This window comes from Oratosquilla oratoria, chromosome 27 (genome assembly GCF_046742065.1).
Source record: "Oratosquilla oratoria isolate Oo_2021 chromosome 27, ASM4674206v1, whole genome shotgun sequence".
NCBI classification, from domain to species: Eukaryota; Metazoa; Arthropoda; class Malacostraca; order Stomatopoda; family Squillidae; genus Oratosquilla; species Oratosquilla oratoria.
Window position 1 is genome coordinate 25,839,519 of NC_134803.1, and position 17,500 is coordinate 25,857,018.

A 17,500-nucleotide genomic window follows, 5' to 3' on the forward strand; every position below is an offset into this window, starting at 1 on the left:
ATATGCATGCATGTGGATTTATACATATCAACATATGTATACATATATGGACACACATTTACATAGATAAACATCCCTTTGCAAACGTACAAATACACATATGTTTGCGTATATATACAAATACACAAATGTATACATACAAATGGATATACATGTATATGTTCATGAGAAAGAGAGGAGAAGGGAGAGGAAGAGAGGGAGAGAGAAGGGAGAGAGAGAGAGAGAGAGAGAGAGAGAGAGAGAGAGAGAGAGAGAGAGAGAGAGAGAGAGAGAGAGAGAGAGAGAGAGAGAGAGAGAGAGAGAGAGAGAGAGAGAGAGAGAGAGAGAGAGAGAGAGAGAGAGAGAGAGAGGGAGAGAGAAGAAGAAGAGAGGGAGGGGGAGAGGTGTGTGTGTGCGTATGTGTGTGTGTGTGTGTGTGTGTGTGTGTGTGTGCGAGCGTGCGTATGTGCGTGTGTGTGCGTGCGTGCGTATGTGCGTGTGTGTGTGTGATATATATATATATATATATATATATATATATATATATATATAGAGAGAGAGAGAGAGAGAGAGAGAGAGAGAGAGAGAGAAGAGAGAGAGAGAGAGAGAGAGAGAGAGAGGAAAAGAGAGGGAGAGAGGGATAAAGAGGGGAGGGGAGAGGGAGATAGAGAATGAGAAAGACAGACAGATCGATAGATAGATAGATAGATAGATAGATAGATAGATAGATAGATAGATAGACAGACAGACAGACAGACAGACAGACAGACAGACAGACAGACTTACAGACAGACAGACAGACAGGCAGACAGACAGACAGACAGACAGACAGGCAGACAGAAACAGACAGACAGACAGACAGACAGACAGACAGACAGACAGACAGATAGAGAGAGAGAGAGAGAGAGAGAGAGAGAGAGAGAGAGAGAGAGAGAGAGAGAGAGAGAGAGAGAGAGAGAGAGAGAGAGAGAATGTTATGCTAGCGTCATCGGATTTGGCATAACTGAAAAACGAAATCATAAGAAAAAGCGAAAAGGCGAAAGATGAAAAACAGGGAGGTGAAGCAAAAAGCAGTTGGGATTTAAGTGAGTGAATCAATGCAAGTGGAGGAGAACGTGAGAGCTTTGAGATGAAGTGGTGAAGAAGAGGAGAAGGAGGAGGAGGAGGAGGAGGAGGAGAAGGAAGAGGAGGAGGACGAGGAGGAGGCGGTAAAGAAAAGTAGGAAGAAGAAAAATAAGAGGAGGAGGAGGGCGACAAGGAGAACAGGAATAATAAGAAGATGAGAAGAGTTGTAGAAGGAAGACAAGTAAAAGACTAATAGGAGGAGAAGGTGGAGCAAAGGAGGAAAAGTAGGCAGAGGAGGAGGAGGTGAAGGTGGAGACCTAAGTGGGTGGAGAAGTTGGAGAAGTATGAAGTTAATGAGGTGAAAAAAGGCAGGAAGTAGGAGGTGGAGAGGTGGAAGAGGAGAAAGAAGAGGTGGAGGTGGAAGTGGAGGTAGAAGAAGGGAAGTACCAGCTGCAGTAGTTATAGAGATTTGAAAAGGCAACGAAAGTGGAAAACAAAAGAAAGGGAAACCAAAAAGGTTAGGAGGAATGAAAGGAGTGCAAGGAGGAGGAACAGAAGTAGGAAGTGGACCAATAGGAAGAGTAGGAAAATGCCGAGTGGAGCTGACCATTCATTCCCAAATTGAATCGTATTATTTTTCTTTTACTCGACTTCTCTCACACAAAGAGTTGATCTGACGCCACTGCCAGGGTAGACATAGACTCCAGATATGTGCCTGAACAGTCTGAATACTCTTGTTTGTGTCTACATATGTGTATGATAGATACACGTGTTTTATGGTAATATGCGTTAGCTACCATAAAAAAGTGCGTGAGAGTGCGTGCGTGCGTGTGCGTGTGCGCGTGTGTGCGTATGTGTGTGTGCGTGTGTGTGTGTGTGTGTGTGTGTGTGTGTGTGTGTGTGTGTGTGTGTGTGTGTGTGTGTGTGTGTGTGTGTGTGTGTGTGTGTGTGTGTGTGTAGAAACGCTGGTGAAGTGCTAGTAGTAACATTCAAATCGAACACGGCATTCAAAGTAGAGAAAATAATAGCAATCAAAATAGATGAGACAGGTCTAGCCATTTCACGGCTCGAAGAGTTTCCACTAGCTGCAAAAGATCGCCTGCCGGCAGCCAACACAAAAGTGGGAGCCAAGTCCAGTTCGATATCTGCCATCTCACGACCGGAGGGCCCCCGCGGGACTCTGTTGTCAGCGAAATGCAGAAGACTTCACTAACTGTTCTTTCCCTGGCGGAAGACTCGACTATGAGGGGCCAAGTCTCACTCGCCGGAGTCGTGGCCAGCACCGCCCTCACAGGCTTCCTTCCAGTCGGACCTTCTGGAAAGCCTAGATCAGTGGTTCTTAAAGTTTTTCAGCCCTGATACCCTAAAGCTCAACTCCAAGTCAATCTGATACCACCCTCTCTAATAGTACCCTACTGTTTCCGATATCTGACTTTTGATTTACTGAAAAAAAAAACCAGGATGGCTATGAACAAACAAATGAACTCTTGGGACTTTTTGTTTTTATTTTCAGTATACAAATTAATAAGATACAATTATTATAAAAACTATTAATTCAATATTTTCCAAGATGGCTTTTTGATACCTCCACGAACCTGGTTCAATATTCCCTGGGGGTATTGAGGCACTATTTTAAGAACACTTGGCCTATCCTTCGGAGGACGATCCTCCAAAGAAGAACCAAAAGCATCCATCAAGAACTTCAAGGCTACTGTAACCTAACGAAACCAAATAGTTTACAAATGAATGTCAAAGAAGAGACAAAAGATGTTGGAAAAATTGGCATTGAAAATGAAGATTAAACAAGAACAAACCAATGAATGTTCAGGAAAATGAATATCCAAAAGGAAAAAATAAACTAAATTCTCATAAGAAAATGAAATGAAAATCTTAAGGAATTTAGTGTTTCACTGTAAATAAAGAAAAAATGCTAAATCAAGTTTGAAGGGAACAGGAAAGTTTATAGTTTGACTGAAATCCCATAAAGATATCAGATCATGGATAAAATAAGAGTTATAAGAATGTTTTATATATCCAGAGCAACGGAAGACAAAATTGTTATCAGTGTTCATGAGTAAGGCCGGTCTGCATGAAAAAGTCTTAAAAGAAAAGTCGGAAGGCTAACATGGCGGTGTGGGATCTAGAAATGTGACTTTACCCAAAGAGAATGTAAAGTTATGAACAATGATTGAACAGCTTGGAAAAAACCTTGTAGAAAACTTAAATCCATTGGTTATGATAGACCCAAGTTTGAAGAATGAAACTAATTAGTGAGAAAGATGTTTATAGAACTACAAAAAAAATTTGAGGAGGACATTGAATGTGAAAACTTAAAGAATATGGCAGAAGTCTCGACGTCAATGTACACCAGCGTAACTACAGATGTAAAGTTAACTAAAGAAGAAAGAGATACAATAGTACTGAAATAATAATGGTACACCAGCGTAACTAAAGAGGTAAAGTTAGATAAAGAAGAAAGAGACACAATAGTACTGAAATAATAATGCTTTCCTAGGAAGAATAACTTGATAAAGGGCGTAAAAAAGAAGAAAATTACTTGGTTAAGATGTCGAAATAGGCGTGAAAAGTGCTAGAAATGGGTTTCTTTAGACAAACCAGGATCAAATGGTCTTATATCAGTAATTGGGAATAAATTTGACTATGATGCAGGAAATAGTTGAAAAAAAAAAAAATCGGGACAGGCAACACACCTCTTTGTTCCCCTATTCAGGCCAGGACGGGTTGCTTCCTCTTGGGGCGGAGAGGCAAGTTGGCTCGGCCGATTAACTTGAATCTAAGGGTCAGGCACGCCCTGAGTCAAGTTAATATCGCCTGAGCCGACACCATACAGTCTGCGGCTGTCATCCCTTGTTGTCAAGGTGATGGGTGCGTATACTTACCCGTGACCCCTTAGACTATTGGGTTAATATGTATACCCAAATTCTGGTCTCCCTTCGTTGGGCTCGGTGAGGGGTGGGGAATGGGGCGTGGAAGATTAAATCATAGGTTTATGCTTATGGCATAAACAGGACACATGTACTAGGACACATATATGTATATACAGGACACATACAGGACACATATATAGAACACATACAGGACACATATAGGACATATATATATAGGACACATATATAGGACATATATAGGACACATACAGGACACATACACTAATATAGGACACATATACTAGGAACGGGCTTGAAATCTGTCCCCATCAAAATCACTTAACCCATTGTGCGGGTTTCCGGGGATGCCGGTGCATGTAAATGTCTGCAAGTAATAAAGAGTGTCACGAAATATAGGTATCCTAAAATGAACGCTAAGATGCTACATAGGACATGAAATAGTAATTTAAAGAAGGCAGAAAATAGGAACATAAGTGTGTACGAGATTAAGTATTTAAGTACGGTGGGAATTAAAAGAATAGGAAAAATAAGAAATGAGGTAACTTTGGTGGGAATACCGAATGAAGGGATGGATTAGGTGGAAGGGGGATATTGGGTACAAGTCTGTCGAACAGAGAGAAGACAAGAAATAGGTGTGAATACAGAGGGGCTGTCAATAGACAAGAAATTGAAGCGATCCCACAGGATTTCTATTTGACTGCACTGTAATTTCTCGAATGAATTAGGGAGGAAGGAAGCCATGTAATAGAGTGGTATGGATATACCAGCTTCGGCCGTCGGGTCCTACTGTGGAGGTCTTGTTTCTTACTGCATTCGTCCTGATCCGAGCCGTGAACGGAAGACGGGGATAACCCTTTATCCACAAGAAGGGATGATAGAAGAGTAAGTTTATGTCTTCACTAGGTCACCCTATTCATAAGGGGGAAAGGGCATTTTTGTATGTGTGGTTGAACATATGTATGAATGTATCCATGCCTACCTTGTATGCATTCGTTATATATGTAACTAGTATATGTAAATATATATATTCCAACACTCACTTACATACACACACATATACACATATACATATATATACATATACATATATATACATATATATATATATATATACACATATATATCAACATTCATAATATATATATATATACAGTGTATATATATACATATATATATATATATATATATATATAATATATATATATATATGTGTGTGTGTGTGTGTGTGTGTGTGTGTGTGTGTGTGTGTGTGTGTGTGTGTGTGTGTGTGTGTGTGTGTGTGTGTGTGTGTGTGTGTGTTTTGTGCGTATGTGTGTGTGTGTGTATGTGTGTGTGTGTGTGTGTGTGTGTGTGTGTGTGTGTGTGTGTGTGTGTGTGTGTGTGTGTGTGTGTGTGTGTGTGTGTGTGTGTGTGTGTGTGTGTGTGTGTGTGTGTGTGTGTGTGTGTGTGTGTGTGTGTGTGTGATTTTTTTTTACATTCATGTATACGTACATATATATGCATATGTGTGTGTATAGATGTGAGTCTTTCTCATATTCTTACCTTATGAAAATGTTCTCAACTAAGGCAGTGAGCATTTTTTAAATGGCATAAACCAAAATTATATTTTTGTTTAAGTGCATACGTGTTTTCTCTTTAGATGTAAGAAGTGCAGATTGTATCCTGTTGCATGCACATGTAAGTGCGCTTATGTACGTGTTTGCCTATGTACGTTTTCTTCCTTCTACATGTAAACATTTCTATACTTGAACATCGGTTTGCGGCTTGTCTCTCAGGTTCCTGTTTGTACACATGTTTGCGTTGTGTATGAACACGTGTTCGTCTTTTAATAATCTGCGACAAATGTGTATTTGTACCTGCGTGGGTTTTTTTTCCGTTTGTCGTTTGTGTGTAAATCTGTTCCGATGAGGAAAAAGTGGAGAGTGTGGAGATGGTAGCGGTGGTGGTGTAATGGTGGAACGGTTGTAATGGTAATGTCAGTGATGGTGGATTTGGGGGTGTTGGTGGGGATGGTGGTGATGCTGGTGGAGGAATTGGTAGTGCTGTTCTTGTTTTTCTGTTGCTAGGAGTGCTGGTATTGGAAGTTGTGTTTTTGGTGGTGTTGATGTTGATGGTCGTGTTGGTGGTGAGTTGATGGTGAGTTGATGGTGATGAATTGATGGTGATGTTGGTAGTGGTGCTGGTGGTGTGTATAATATTGCTGTTTTTGTTTTGTTTGTTTTTTTGGTGGTGCAACTTAGTGGTTTTAATGAAGCTTCAACAAATCCCCATGCAATCACGTGTGTGTGTGTGTGTGTGTGTGTGTGTGTGTGTGTGTGTGTGTGTGTGTGTGTGTGTGTGTGTGTGTGTGTGTGTGTGTGTGTGTGTGTGTGTGTGTGTTTTGTGCGTATGTGTGTGTGTGTGTATGTGTGTGTGTGTGTGTGTGTGTGTGTGTGTGTGTGTGTGTGTGTGTGTGTGTGTGTGTGTGTGTGTGTGTGTGTGTGTGTGTGTGTGTGTGTGTGTGTGTGTGTGTGTGTGTGTGTGTGTGTGTGTGTGTGTGTGTGTGTGTGTGTGTGTGATTTTTTTTTACATTCATGTATACGTACATATATATGCATATGTGTGTGTATAGATGTGAGTCTTTCTCATATTCTTACCTTATGAAAATGTTCTCAACTAAGGCAGTGAGTATTTTTTAAATGGCATAAACCAAAATCATATTTTTGTTTAAGTGCATACGTGTTTTCTCTTTAGATGTAAGAAGTGCAGATTGTATCCTGTTGCATGCACATGTAAGTGCGCTTATGTACGTGTTTGCCTGTGTACGTTTCCTCCCTTCTACATGTAAACATTTCTATACTTGAACATCGGTTTGTGGCTTGTCTCTCAGGTTCCTGTCTGTGCACATGTTTGCGTTGTGTATGAACACGTGTTCGTCTTTTAGTAATCTGCGACAAATGTATATTTGTACCTGCGTGGGTTTTCTTTCCGTTTGTCGTTTGTGTGTAAATCTGTTCCGATGAGGAAAAAGTGGAGAGTGTGGAGATGGTAGCGGTGGTGGTGTAATGGTGGAACGGTTGTAATGGTAATGTCAGTGATGGTGGATTTGGGGGTGTTGGTGGGGATGGTGGTGATGCTGGTGGAGGAATTGGTAGTGCTGTTCTTGTTTTTTGTTGCTAGGAGTGCTGGTATTGGAAGTTGTGTTTTTGGTGGTGTTGATGTTGATGGTTGTGTTGGTGGTGAGTTGATGGTGGTGAATTGATGGTGGTGTTGGTGGTGGTGCTGGTGGTGTGTATAATATTACTGTTTTTTTATTGTTGGTGGTGCAACTTAGTGGTTTTAATGAAGTTTCAACAAATCCCCACGCAATCACGTGTGAGTGTGTGTGTGTGTGTGTGTGTGTGTGTGTGTGTGTGTGTGTGTGTGTGTGTGTGTGTGTGTGTGTGTGTGTGTGTGTGTGTGTGTATGTTCGTTTGCGCGAGCATGTGAGAAAATGTGTTCATGTGTGTTCATGTGTGCGAGAATGTGTGTGAATATATGAGTGAGCACGTGCGTGCGCTTATGCGTGTGTGGTCATGGGAACGTGCTTAAGTGGTGATTCACAGCCCTACTTAGTATGACGCCGAGTGCACGGGACATCCTAAACTACACCGATTCCCCGAAGATCACGAAGAGAAAAAGAAATAAAAAGAAAAAAACTAGAAGTACAAAAAAAATAATAATAAAAAAATAAATAAATAAAAAAAGGAAAATGAATGAAGAGTCGGAGGAAATGAATAAACCGGAGACTAAAGAAATGAAAAATGTGGAGGATGAAATGGTGGAGATGGTGGAAAAAAATTATGATGAAGAAATGAAGGAGAAAGATGAAAAGAAGTAGGAGTGAGCTAAAGAAGAGTTTCAGAAGGTATATAGGATGAAACAGGAAGAAGGAAGAAATGGGACTGGTGGACTAGGGAGAGGAAGTGGAGGAAGAAAATAATAACGAGAATGCAAAAAAGCGAAGGGATGAGGAAAAAGAAAGGCAAGGCAAAAGAGAGGACAAAGGGGATAGGGGAAGGTAAAAGGGAAGGGTAAGAGCAAGGGTAAAGATCAAGGAAATTGAGAAAGACAAATGGAAGGAAGAGGGGAAGGGGGAAATAGAGATTGGGAAATATAAAGTGAAGGGGAAGGTGAAAAGGATAAGTAAAAGGAGGCAGTTTGTAGGGGAGAGGGAGAGGGAGAAGACGGAAAGAAGGAAATGAAGAAGAAGAAGAAGAAAATGTAGATGGGAAAGGAGGTATAAGAGAAGAAGAAGAAGGAGAGAAGAGAAGGGTAGGAGGATCAGGTGGAGAAGATGAATGATAAAGGGGAGGAGAGGAAGGAGAATTAGATGAAAAAAGTAAGAGGAAGAGGAGGAGGAGGAAGAGAAAGAGGGAGGAATAGGAGAAAAAGAAAAATTAGAATAAGGAAATGAATGGATGAAACGGAGGTGAATGAGAAAGAATGAGAATGACGAGAATGAGGATAAGAGTGAGAGGAAAATAAAAGGAAGAAGTTGGAGAGGGAGGAGGAGTAGGAAGAGGAGGAGGAAAAGTAGGAAGAGAAGGATTAGGATTAGGATTGGGAGGAACAGGAGGAGGAGGAGAGGGAGAGGGAGAAGAAGAAAAGGGAGAGGGAAATGAGGAGGAGGAGGGATTTGAGGAAGAGGGGATGAGGAGGAGGGGAGATGAGGGGGAGGAGGAGGAGGAGAGAGAGTGGGAGTAGGAAGAGTAGGAGGAAAAGTAGGAAGAGAAGGAGGAGGAGGGGGAGGAGGAGGAGGAGGAGGAGGAGGAGGAGGAGGAGGAGGAGGAGGAGGAGGAGGAGGAGGAGGAGGAGGAGAGGGAGAGGGAGAAGAAGGAGAGGAAGAGGGAAAATGAGGAGGAGGAGGGATTTGAGGATGAGGGGGTGATGGGGAGGGAAGATGAGGGGGAGGAGGAGGAAGAAGAAAAGGAGAGGAAGGTGGAGGAAGAGAAAGAGGAAGATGAGGAGGAGGCGAAGGGGAGGAAGAGGAAGAGGAGAGTTGGAGGAACAGGTGGAAGAGGGTGTTAGGAGGAAGAGGATAAGGAGGATGAGGAGGAAGAGAAGGAGAAGGGGGAATAGGCGGAGGAGGAGGTAGAAGAGGGAGAGGAGGAGGAGGTAGAGAAGGAGGAGGAGGTAGAGAAGGAGGAGGAGGAGGAGGAGGAGGAGGAGGGGAAGACGAGGAGGAAGAGGAGGAGGAGGAGATGAAAGAAATATAGGAGATGGAAGAGAAGGTGAAGAAGATGAAATTAAAAAAGTGGAGGAGAGGGAGGAGGAAGAGGTGCATAAGAAAATAATGGAAGGAGGTAGAAGAGAAGGAGAAGGTGAAGAAAGAAAAAATGGAGAAGGAGGAGGAGGAGGAAGAGGAGGAGGAGGAGGAGAAGGTGAAGGATAGAAAAATGGGAGTAGGTGGAAGAGAAGAAGGTGAAGGTACAAAAAGAAAAAAATGGAGGAGGAAGAGGAGGAGGAGGATAGGGAGAAGGAGAAGAAGGAGAAGGAGAAGAAGGAGAAGGAGGAGAAGAAGAGAGAGAAGGAGGAGAAGGAGAAGAAGGGAAAGGAGAAGGAGGAGAAGAGGGAGGAGAAGAAGGAGAAAGAGGACAGAGAAGAGGACAAGGACTAGGATAAGAAAGGAGACAAGGAAGAAGACAAGGAAGTAGACAAGGAAGAGAGGAAGGAGAGGGACGTCAACCCAAGGCGGCCTCCGCCCCGATCATCAAGAGACACGAGAGGAAAACTTTGCTACTTTGAGTCCTCATCCCGCTCGAGCATCTCCAATTCGTCTCTTGACCCCGTCAATGACCTCTCCTCCTCTTCCCTCTCCTCCGCCTCCTCCTCCCTCCTCCCCATCCTCTTCTGTCAACCTCTCGTGTAATGACCTCCATTCTCCCGTTCTTTACACCGTGAGAGAAATTCTCACGACCTCAGACGTGAGCTCAGTGTTTAGCTTTCATCGACTATACTGATGCGGTTACCCTCTCTCTAGACCATTGGTATTTAGTCTTTAGGCGTAGGACTGGTGCAAACCTGTTACACCTAAAGGACTTTGCACTGACTAATGTAAGACTATTTCATTCAGCTTAGACGGAGCCCCAAATATTAAAAAAAATGTGTGCGTGTGTGTGTGTTTTTGTGTGTGTGTGTGTGTGTGCGTGTGTTTTTTGTGTGTGTATGTGTATGCGTGTGTGTGTGTGTGTGTGTGTGTGTGTGTGTGTGTGTGTGTGTGTGTGTGTGTGTGTGTGTGTGTGTGTGTGTGTGTGTGTGTGTGTGTGTGTGTGTGTGTGTGTGTGTGCGTAAGTGTGCGCGCATACATGAACATAAGCCTCTATCCCCTCGTCTCTCACGGAACCCCTTCCCTTTCCACCGACCTTCTCCCTTCATTCCCACCTCCCATTAACTCTGCAGTGGACTCCAATCACCTAAAGGGCCGCTTGAGTCATGTTTCCACGCCCCCGCTTCCGGAATGGCCCTATAAAGTGGGGCCCTTCCCCAAAACACGACCCTTCGCCTCTGGGTCACCAAATTGCCTGGCTTACAACGCCCAAGCCCAAATACGTTTACACCAAATCTTACGCCCTCATCCTCAAGCGCGTTCTCTTGGAATTGGATCTAGCAAACCAAGCACTCACACCCTTCTTAGTCTGGTCTTCTCCGGCTTGTTCACGCGGTTTCTGTGCTCACCAGTTCTATATCTCATACATATACAAAAATTTGTGCCATGTGTTCTTATCGAATTTATAAATGTAGAAATGAATTACACGTTTTTGTAAAGTATATGAAGTAAGCAATAATGAAACAATGATAAGCGGTCGACTGACAAACACACCTCACAGAATAAGACCAACCATTAACTAACCTACACACACACACACACACACACACACACACACACACACACACACACACACACACACACACACACACACACACACACACACACACACACACACACACACACACACACACACACACACACACACACACACATACACGCACACACACACACACATACGCATACACATACACACGCATGCACGCACGCACGCACGCACGCACGCACGAAAGCACACGCACACTCACACAGACACCACACATTGACTTGTTCACATTTTGGAGAGATTCTTCACAAAAGTGGGTCCCCCACCATCGCCTTGAGAAGACAGGTGCGTAGCGGCAGGCTAATTTGTCAACTGAGAGGAAACTTGATTGAAATCAGATTGAAGGGTGAAACAGATTACACTTGTTTCTCAAGAAATGCAATTTGAGAGAGTAATATCGACGAGATACTAAATAAAAAATGGATAAATGTGTATCAACCGAGAAAATGTGTGTGTGGGAGGGAGGATAAATTGATTATTCTAAAGGTGTTCTGAGCTTAAAAAGAGAAAACTGAAGCTAATCCAGACTCTAAGAGGTCCATCTCTACTACCTTCCCTTTGTTCCATAACGCAAGGCTCATTTTCCATAACTCAATCTTTTGGGATGATATTGGTTCCATCATCCCTACCACTGCTGTGGCTTGATCCTTTCTTCCTACCCCGACTCTCGTTTTTGCACCAACCAATTCTCTTTCTTGTGCTATTTTGTATATTTTTCTCTTTTTTTCACCATCCAGTGTGATACCTAATCTTAATACTATAAAAATCTACCTCTGATACAACCTTCATTTATCTAATTTGTATATAACCGATATCCATTCTAAAAACTCATTAAACACAGTATCAGAAAATGTTTAAACCAAATCCCATCTCAACTCGACGCCACCTTCAAACATAATCGACCTCTTTTATTCTCCTTCCATAATCATCACCACCCAACGTGTTTATTTTTCTTTTAACTTCATCTACATATATACTTTTTATGTAGGAAGACATCATTATCCTCAACTCCCACATCAACCTTTAATCACTGCCTCCCCTCCACTCATTCATTTACATCTATCTGCTCATAAATCTTCACAACCATTTTCAAGCTTACTCCAGATATCATATATAGCTATTACATTTTACGCAGGTTCTCTATTTAATCTATCATATATATTTCCAAAACCCAGAACATATATCACTTGAATGAGTACATACATATACCAAGGCTTTTTCCCCCTTACAAGGGAGGTAGCCAAAAAGGGAAAGGCATAAAATCATTCCCACCGATTCCATCCCTGAATACACTCCACATCCCTCCACCCTCCCTCTTATCTTAGCACCTCCTGGATGACGGGTCATCCCTGCACCTTGTCCACTGCCCTGGGTCAGAAGCAGTGTCGTAAGACACAGCACATCCACAGCAAGGCCGCTTCATTAAATCGGCGACCCCCCCTCCGTCCACCCATGCATAAAAGGAGAAGACGGGGAGGAATCCGTTCGGGCTGCGTCAAATTTTGCTCACACATACTACCTCACCCCCCCATCCCCGCGCCCATTCCACCTCATGCATCACAACATCATCCATATACAACCATTCTCCATTCACCCCTGTCTTCTGTCCTCTCCCGTCCTTTCTCAACCACATTCCCCTCTTCCCCAAAGCCCCCTTCACCCCATCCATCCACCTCAGCCTAGGACGTCCCCTCATGTTCACTCCCTCCACATCTGCCTTCCATACCTCTTTTACTAGTCTTTCTTCACTCATTCTTTCCATGTGTCCAGACCATCGTAAAACTCTTTCATCAACCCTATCTCCCAACTCCCTTTCCGCCCCCGTTCTCCTCCTCACCTCCTCATTTCTCACTCTATCTAGCCTAGTAACCCTTATAATACTTCTCAGACACCTCATCTCAAACACATTCAAACTCCTTCTCTCTTCCTCTCTTATGTTCCATGTTTCTGCCCCATACAGTGCTGTTGGCACAATCACTCCTTCATACACTCACCTCTTAGCATCCATTCCCAAATGTCTATTCCTCATTACACTCTTCAATCCACCAAGGCATTTACTCGCTTCTCTCAATCTACATTCTACCTCCACCTTCACTTCACCTTTTCCTGCCACATTTGCACCCAAGTATCTAAAACTATCCACTTCCTCCAGTCGCTCTCCCTTAATGCTCACTTCCAGTCTACTGCCACTTTCACCCCTTGTACATCTCATCACCTTACTTTTACCCACATTTATCTTCAGCTTTCTTCTATCACATACTCTCCCAAACTCTGTCACCAACTTCCTCAATCCCTCCTCCGATCCTGCCACAAGCGCAGTGTCGTCAGCAAACAACAGCTGGCTCACCTCCCACTTTTCTCCATTTTCTTTAACCATCTCCAATCCCTGACCCACTACCCTTGCATTTACCTCTATCACTACCCCATCCATGTATAAGTTCAACAGCCAGGGCGACATAACGCATCCTTGACGAAGTCCCACCTTTACCTCGAACCACTCACTCTCTCCATTTCTAATCCTGACACAAGTTCTACTACTCTCATAAAAAATCTTGACAGCCCCTAGAAGCTTTCCTCCTATCCCATATATCTGCATAACCTCCCACAGTGCCTTTCTGTCTACCCTATCGTAAGCCTTTTACAGATCCATAAAAGCCCCAAAAAACATCCTTCCCCTTTCCTATAGCTTTCTCACATATTTGTCTTACCACAAAGGTCTGATCTACACAACCTCTACCTGTCCTAAATCCGCACTGTTCCTCACCAATTACTCCCTCTGTTCCTCTCCTAATCCTCTCAATCAAGATCCTCCCATAAGCCTTCCCAACTACACTTAACAAGCTAATCCCTCTGAAACTACTACATTCACACTTGTCCTCTTTTCCCTTGTAAAGTGGAACTATACAGGCACTCCTCCAGTCCTTCGGCACTCTACCCTCTCTCCAGCAAACATTAAATAACCTCACCAGCCAGTCCACCATCACTATACCTCCTTTTTTTTAGACATTCTGCATGGCAATCATCCAGACCAGGTGCCTTACCTGCTTTCATCATCTTAACAACTGCCTTCACTTCATCCTTCCTTATTTCTCCTCTATTTTCTTCACTCATCACTCTTATTTTCTTAGCATTTCCCACTGCAACTATCTTTCCCTCCCTATCCTCCTTCACATTTAGCAACTCCCTAAAATATTCTGCCCATCTTCCCCTTACTGCCTTCTCTTCCATTATCATCTCTCCATCTGCACCTTTTACCTTTTCTTCTCTACTTGATTCGCCTCCTCTTCCTCTCTTAATTTCTTTCCAAAACATCTTTTTATTACTTTCAAAATTTTCTGTCATACTCCTACCCCACTTCACATCTGCTCTCCGCTTTGCCTCCTTTACCTTTTGCTTTACTTCTCTTTTCTTTGTACCTCTCATATGACTCCCTCGTCCTATTTTGTAACCAATCTGTGAAAGCTTGCTTCTTCTCTTCTACAACCTTCTTTGTTTCCTCATCCCACCATTCACTACCCTTCCTTCTATTTCCTCCTGTCCTTCTTGTTCCACACACCATCCTTGCACATTTTGTGATTCCCTCCTTGAACCATCCCCATTCCTCCTCCACACCTAGCTCTACTCTATTCTTCACTCCCTCCCACTCCTCCTTCAGCTTCTTCTTGTACTCCTTCTCTTTTTCCTTTTCATTTAAAGAATTCACTCTAAGCACCTCCCTACCTTTTGTCCCTTTCCTCTTTCTCCATCTATCCTCCACTCTCAACTTACCTTCCACCAAAAAATTATCTGATATTCCCCCACCCTCTCCCTTTAGCACATGTACATCCTTAACTCTTCCTATCATAATCCTATTTACCACTACATAATCCATCTATCTACTACCCTTCCATCCACCACCCTCTCCCATGTGTACTTATGCTTGACTTTCTTTCGAAACAATGTATTTGCTATCATCAACTCTCTTTCTAGACACATTTCCACCATCAACTCTCCACTACGATTCTTTCCTGGAACTCCACATTTCCCAACCACTCCATCAATTGGACCATTTCCTACCCTAGCATTAAGGTCTCCCAGTACCATTACATTGACATTTCTCCCTAAATCCTCTATTGACTCATTTAAATCTATCCAAAAGGCCCCCGTTTCTTCTACACTCTTCTCACTGCCAGGCCCATATGCACTTACAAAGACCAACATCTCCTTTCCCAGTTTCACCTTCATCCACATTATCCTTGAGGAAACCTCCTTCCACTCCGCTACACGTTTACCTATCTCTTCACTTACTAGAATAGCCACCCCTTCCCTCCCTCGCCCTCTATTCACTCCTGATAACCTCCCACTTACGCACCTAAACTTACACTCACCCTTCTCTTTCAACTTAGTTTCACTCAAAGCCAACACATCCATCTTTCTTCTCACAAACATACTACCTATCTCTTCCCTTTTACTCTCATCTGTACCACATCCACGCAGATTAAAAGACCCAAACCTTAGGGTGCTGGTCGGAAAACTCCCAGACCCTCTAATGTCTTTACTTTTTCGTTTAGGAATGTCCCCTGTGGGGCTACAAGGAGAAGGATGCCTAGTCCCACTTCCCGTCCCTTTCTTCTCGCCTTTTACGATCCAAGTGGAAATACTTGGTGGCAATATTCTTTTCCCCCACCACAAAAAATGAATACTCAGAGAAATGGTACAGGAGAGCAGCAAGGGGTTGGGGGACAGCATAACGGAGGAACAGTCATAGTATAAAAGTGTCATCATTTCTCTATGAACAGAGTTTTCCTCTATCATAGACAAAATGATTTGTGACTCTGGTCCGTAGGGGCGCCCCATATAGACCCTAAAGTATCAACTGCATGCTACTTTGCCACAATAACAAACAGCCAATACCCCAGGCTTGAATGAGTACAATAGATATTCTTTTCCACTCAGCTGGAACATAGCTCATTCCTCATATACTATACTTTATTCAGTTTACTAGTGTTCAAATATGTAATATTTCATTCTATAAATTTTAGTGCAACACTTCACAATTTCTTGTACGATTATATATAAACGAGTACACGCCAAGAGAGAAAAGTACAAGGTATAGTTAATTTCTTTATTATGTATATTAGATATGAATTTAGCTACAAATGTGTGTGTGTGTGTGTGTGTGTGTGTGTGTGTGTGTGTGTGTGTGTGTGTGTGTGTGTGTGTGTGTGTGTGTGTGTGTGTGTGTGTGTGTGTGTGTGTGTGTGTGTGTGTGTGTGTGTGTGTGTGTGTGTGTGTGTGTGTGTGTGTGTGTGTGTGTGTGTGTGTGTGTGTGTGTGTGTGTGTGTGTGTGTGTGTGAGTGAGTGAGTGAATAAATGACTGAGTGAGGGAATAGTGAGTTGTGAGTGAGTAGTGAGTGAGTAATGAGTAGTGAATTGTGAATGAAGGAGTAGGGAGTGAAGTAGTAGTGAGTAAGAGAGTAGTGAGTGAGGTAGTAGTGAGGGAGTGAGTGATTGTATGTATGTTTGTGCAAAGGTACATGAGATATTCGAGGTACTAGTTAACATTTCTTCCGGTTAAGTGAGCGTTATGTGAGCTTTAGCTGATATGGAGGTGCCAAAGTATAGAACGCTGTTGTAAAACCATTCAATTAACACCGGATCTAACATTCACAAACACAACTCATGTACTTCAAAGTGCTTCTCTGACGCCATACTTGATTCACTACACATATGGAACTCACGTATTTGTGCTGCTTGTCTTTTAATGATATACAGAATGAAGCTGCCAATATTATGCTCTCCTATTGATATTTCCTTTTTCCACCACATCCAATTTGTGTTTGAGTTTGAAGACAAAACGCTTACTTTTCCTCGGAGAACCCATCACAGAAGAAACACAACATTGAACCCGAAAAAAGACAATAAACTGTAATATTTACGAACATGAGGACAACACGAAGGGGGTGGGTAAGGAGGATAGCGTCGCTAGCCTGGGTGACGGCAATCGGTACAGTTGCTCGAGGCGCGCATTCATTTCATTTTGATCGTGCTTGGAATTTTACGTATTTTGTGATTTGCTTTTTATTCTAATAGTTACGTTTGTGCTGGCTGTTTCAGATATTAAAGTGCTGTTTAATGTATATATTTCACTATGTATGTGTACATATACAGAGTCTACACGTACATACATACATATATATATATATATATATATATATATATATATATATATATATATATATATATATATATATATATATGCAAAGTAGACCACTTGGAAAAAGAAACTAACGAAGCAGAGCGCTTTCGTATATTACATCTTCAGTGCAACAAGTACATAGTGATAGGAATACATAGACATTATATACATGATACAAAGGGGACCAGGACAGTTTTAAATAAGCATACCGACCAATTACCCCCTAGAGAGCGGAAGGTCATTGTCAATTATCTTACGATGGTCGGGCGACATTAGGTCACAGTCGCCAAGGGGAGCGGAAGGTCATTGTCAATTATCTTACGATGGTCGGGCGACATCAGGTCACAGTCGCCAAAGAGAGCGAAAGGTCATTGTCAATTATCTTACGATGGTCACAGTCGCCAAGGGTCACTGTTTCTACTACTTATATAGGGCGACATTAAGTCAATTTGTTGGATTACATTTTACATGATATT